We start from the raw sequence: 5301 nt of genomic DNA, 5'->3' as shown, positions 1-5301 counted from the left end.
AGGGTTAGGGTTAGGTTTAGGGTGAGGGTTAGGGTTAGGGATAGGGTTAGTGTTACGGTGAGGGTGAGGGTGAGGGTTAGGTTTAGGGTCATTTTTAGAGTGAGGGTGACGGTGAAAATTAGGGTTAGGTTTAGCGTTAGGTTTAGAGTTAGTTTGAGGGTGAGGGAGAGGTTTAGGGTGAGGTGTAGGGTTAGGGTTAGGGTAACGGTTAGGGTTAGGGTTATTGTGAGGGTTAATGTGAGGGTTAGGGTTAGGGTTAGGGTGAGGGTTAGGTTTAAGTTTAGGGTTAGGGTGAGGGTGAGGTTGAGGGTTTGGGTTAGGGTTAGTGTTAGGATAAGGGTTAGATTGTGGGTTTGTGTGAGGGTTAGGGTTAGGTTAAGAGTTAGGGTTAGAGTGAGGGTTAAGTTTAGGGTTAGGGTTAGGGTGAGGGTGAGGGTTAGGTTTAGGGTTAGGGTGAGGGTTAGGTTTAGTGTGAGGTTTAGGGTTAGGGTGAAGTTGAGGGTCAGGTTTAGGGTGAGGGTGACGGTGAGAGTGAGGTTTAGGGTTAGGATTAGGGTTAGTTTGAGTTTTAGGGTTAGGTTTAGGGTTAGTTGTGAGGGTTAGTTTTAGGATTAGGGTTAGGGTTAGGTTGAGGGTTATTGTTAGGGTTAGCGTTAGGGTTAGGGTTTGCGTAAGAGTGAGGGTTAGGTTTAGCTTGAGCCATTGGGGTAGGGTTATGATTAAGTTGAGGGTGAGGCAGAGATTTAGGGTTAGGATTAGTGTTAGGGATAGGGTCAAGTGAGGGTGAGGTTGAAAATTAGGATTATGTTTAAGGTTAAGTTTAGGGTGATGACTAGGGTGAGGGTAAGTTTTAGGGTGATATTGAGGTTGAGGGTGAAGGTTAGTGTGAGGATTAGGGTTAAGGTGAGAGTTGTGGTTAGAGTTAGGGTGAAGGTTAGGGTTAGGGTAAGGGTTAGAGTGAGGGTTAGGGTTATTGTTAGGGTTAAGGTCACGTTTAGGTTAAGGGTTAGGTTGAGGGTTAGGGTGAGGGTGATAGTTAGGGTTAGCGTTAGCGTTAGGGTGAGGGTGAGGATTAGGGTGAGGGTTAGGGTTACAGTTAGGATTAGGTTTAGGGTGAGGTTTAGGGTGCGTGTTAGGGTTAGGGTTAAGTTGAGCGTGAGGTTTAGCGTAAGGGTTAGGATGAGGTTTAGGTTTAGGGTGATGGCTACGGTGAGGGTGAGTGTTACGGTGAGTATGAGGGTGAGGGTGAGGGTTTCGGTTAGGTAAGGGTTAGGGTTAGGGTTAGGGTTTGGGTGAGGGTTAGGTTTAGGGTGAGGGTTCAGGTGAGGGTGAGGGTTAGGGTTAGGTTTAGGGTGAGGGTTAGGCTGACAGTGAGTGGGAGTTTGAGGGTTAGGGTTAGGTTGAGGGTTAGGTTGTGGTTTAGGTTTAGGGTGAGGGTGAGGGTTAGCGTTAGTGTTAGGGTTAGGGTGAGGGTTAGATTGAGGGTGAGGTTTAGGGTGAGGGTTAGGGTTAGGGTAAGTTGAGGGTGAGGGTGAAGTTTAGTGTTAGGATTAGATTTAGGGTTATGGTAAGGCTGAGGGTGATGGTGAGGGTGAGGGTGAGGGATAGGGTTAGGTTTGGGTTAGGGTGAGGGCTATTGTGAGGGTGAGTTTTAGAGCTGGGGTGAGGGTAAGGATGAGGGTTTCGCTTAGGTAAGGTATAGGGTTACTGTTAGGGTGAGGATTAGGTTTAGGGTGACGGTTAATGTGAGGGGTAGTGTTAGGGAGTGTTAGGGTTAGATTTATTGTGAGGGTTAGGGTTAGGGTGATGTTTAGTGTGAGGTTGAGTGGTAGGTGAGGGTTAGTGTTCAGGTTTGGGTGAGGTTTAGGGTGTGGGAGAGGGTTACAGTTAGCATGAGGTTTAGGGTGAGGGTTAGGGTTAGGGTTAGGGTTAAGGTGAGGGTGAGGGTGAGGGTTAGGGTTAGGGTTAGTATGAGAATAAGGGTTAGGGTGAGGATTAGGGCGAGGGTGAATTTTAGGGTTAGCTTTAGGGTTATGGTGAGGGTTATGGTTATTGTTACAGTGAGGGTTTGGCTGAGGGTTATTGTTAGGGTTAGGGTTAGGGTGAGGGTGAGGGTGAAGGTTAGGATTAGGGTTATGTTTAGGGTGACGGTGAGGGTGAGGTTTAGGTTTAGGATTAGGGTTAGGGTTAGGGTTGGGCTTAGTTTGAGTGTGAGGGTGAGTGTTAGGTTTAGGATTAGGGTTAGGTGTAGGGTTAGGCTGAGGGTGAAGGTGAGGTTGAGGGTGACGGTGAGTCTTAGGGTTATTTTTAGGGTTATAATCAGGGCTAGGGGAAGGGTGTTTGTTAGGATTAGGGTGAGGTTTAGTGTTAGGCTTAGGGTAAGGGTAAGGCTTATGATGAGGGTTAGGTTGAGGTTGAGGTTTAGGGGTAAGGTGAAGGTTAGGTTTAGCATTAGGGTTAGGGTGATGGTAAGGTTAAGGTGAGGTTTCCGGTTAGGGTTAGGGATAGGGTGAGGATTAGGCTTATGGTTAGGTTTATGGTGAGGTTTAGGCTGAGGGGTAGTGTTAGGGTATGTGTGAGGGTTAGGTTTACTGTTAGGGTTAGGATTAGCTTTAGGGTTAGTGTGAGGTCAGGGTTAGGGGGAGGGTTAGGGTTAGGGTGATGTTGATGGTGAGGGTGAGGGTTAGTTTTTGACTGAGGGTTAAGTTTAAGTTTAGGGTGAGGTTTAGGGTTAGGGTGATGTTTAAGGTGAGGGTGAGGTTTAAGGTGAGGGTGAGTTTTAGGGTGAGTGTGAGCGTTTCTGTGAGGGTAAGGGTTCGGGTGAGGTTGAGGGTAAGGGTATCGTTGAGGGTTAGGGCTAGAGTGAGTTTTAGGCTGAAGGTGAGGGTGAGGGTGAGGGTTAGGAAGAGGGTGAGGTTTAGGGTTACCTTAAGGGTTAAGGTGAGAGTTAGTGGGAGGGGGAGGGTGAGGGTGAGGATGAGGGTTACTGTTAGGATGAGGGTTAGTTTTTGTTTTAGCCTGAGGGTGAGGGTGAGGGTCAGGGTGAGGGTTAGGTTTAGGATTAGGGTGAGGGCTAGGGTGAGTGTGAGGGTTAGGGTGAGGCTGAGGATGAGGGTTTCGGTTAGGTTAGGGTTAGGCTGAGGATAACGGCGAGTTTGAGATTTAGTGTGAGGGTTAGTTTTGGGTGAGGCTTAGAGTTAGGATTAGGGTGAGGGTTCGAGTTCGGCTTAGTGGTCGGTTTACTGTTAGTGTTAGAGTTAGTGTGAGGATAAGGGTTAGGGTGAGGTTAGGGTGAGGGTAAGGTTTAGTTTTAGCATTAGTGTTAATGTGAGAATTGGTTGAGGGTGAGCGTGTGCATGAACGTGAGGGTTAGTGTTAGCATTAGGTTTGGGGTTAGTGTTAGGCTGAGGGTGAGTTTGAGGGTGAGGATGAGGTTGAGTTTTAGGTTTAGGTTTAGGGTGAGGGCTAGGATGAGGGTGAGGGTTAGCGTGAGGGTGAGGATGAGTTTTTCGGTTACGTAAGGGTTATGGTTAGGATTAGGTTGAGGATTAGGGTGAGGTTGAGTGTTGGGGTGAGGGTTAATGTTATGGTGACGGTGAGGGTTAGGGTTAGGTTTCGGTTTCGGGTTAGGGTGATGTTTAGGGTGAGCGTGAGTGTTAATTTGAGGGTTAGGCTGAGGGTTAGGGGTACTGGTAGGGTTAGGGTGAGGGTAAGGTTTAGGATGATTGTTAGGGTGAGGGTGAGGGCTAGGGTTATGTTTAGTGTTAGGGTGTGGGTTAGGGTTAGTGTTAGGGTGAGGGTTAGTGTGAAGTTTAGGGTTAGGGTTAGGGTTTGGGTTAGGGTGAGGTTTAGGATGAGGGTAATGGTTAAGGTGAGGGTTAGGTTTAGGGTGAGGGATAAGGTTATGGTGAGGGTAAGGTTTAGGGTGAGGGTTAGGTTAAGGGTGAGGGTTAGGTTTAGCATTAGGGTTACAGTGAAGGTTATAGTTAGGGTTTGGGTTCGGGTTAGGGTTAGGGATAGGATGAGTATTAGGGTTAGGGCAAGGTTTAGGGTGCGGGTTAGGCTGAGGGGTAGTGTTAGGGTTAGTGTGAAGGTTAGGTTTACAGTGAGGGTTAGGATTAGGGTTAGGGTTAGTGTGAAGTAAAGGGTTTAGGTGGGGGTTAGGATTAGGGTGAGGGTGAGGATAGGAAGGTGGGTTAGTGTTAGGGTTACGGTGAGGGTGAGGGCTAGGGTTTGGGTGAGTGTGAGGGTTTGGGTTAGGTAAGTGTTAGGGTTAGGGTGAGGATTAGGAAGAGGATGAGGATGAAGTTTAGGGTTAAGGTTAGGGTTAGGGTGAGGGTTAGGGTTAGGGTTAGTGGGGAGTTTTGGATTAGGGTGATGTTTAGGGTTCGGGTTTGGGTTAGGGTGAGGGTAAGTGTTCCGGTGAGGGTGAGGGTAAGGGTGAGGGTTAGGTGTGGGTGAGCATTAGGGTTAGCATTAGGGTTAGGGTGACCGTGAGTGTTACGGTAAGGGTGAGGTTTAGGGTTAGGTTTAGGCTGAGTGTTAGTGTTAGTGTTAGGGTTAGGGTTAGTTTGAGGGTTAGGTTTAGGGTGAAGGGTAGGGTTAGGTTTAGGGTGAGGGTTAGGGTTTGTGTGAGGGTAAAAGTTAGGGTTAAGGTGAGGTTTAGGGTTAGGGTGAGTGTGAGGGTTAGGGTGAGTGTGAGGGTGAGGGTGAGGGTTTTGGGTAGGAAAGGGTTATCTTTACTGTTAGGGTGAGCATTAGGTTGGTGGTGAGGGTTAGGTTGAGGGTTAGGGTTAGGGTGAGGATTAGGGTTAGGGTTAGAGTGAGGGTTAGGGTTAGGGTGATGTTTAGGGTGAGGCTGAGGCGTAGGGTGGGGATGAGTGTTCAAGTGAGGGTTCGTGTGAGGGTGAGGGTTAGGTTGTGGCTTAGGGTTACGGTTAGGGTTAGCGTTAGAGTGATGCTTAGGTTGAATGTGAGGGTTAGGTTTAGGGTTACGGTGAGGTTTAGGGTTAGGTTTCGGGTGAGGGTTAGTTTGAGGGGTAGGAGTACGTTTAGGGTGAGTGTTAGGGTTAGTGTGAGGGTTAGGCTTAGGATTAGGATTAGGGTAATTTTGAGGATAAAGGTTAGGGTGATGTTTAGGGTGAGGGTGAGGGTTAGGGTTAGGGTTAGGTTTAGAATTAAGGTGGGGTTTAGGTTAAGGGTGATGTTTAGGGTGAGGGTTGTTATTGGGATGATGAGTGTTAGGGTTAGGGTCAGGGTGAGGGTTAGGATTAGGATTAGGTTTAGTTTTAGGGTTAGGTT

This window comes from Dipodomys merriami, unplaced genomic scaffold, assembly GCF_024711535.1.
Source record: "Dipodomys merriami isolate MVZ:Mamm:240054 unplaced genomic scaffold, mDipMer1.0.p SCAF_105, whole genome shotgun sequence".
NCBI classification, from domain to species: Eukaryota; Metazoa; Chordata; class Mammalia; order Rodentia; family Heteromyidae; genus Dipodomys; species Dipodomys merriami.
This window is presented reverse-complemented; position numbering follows the sequence as displayed.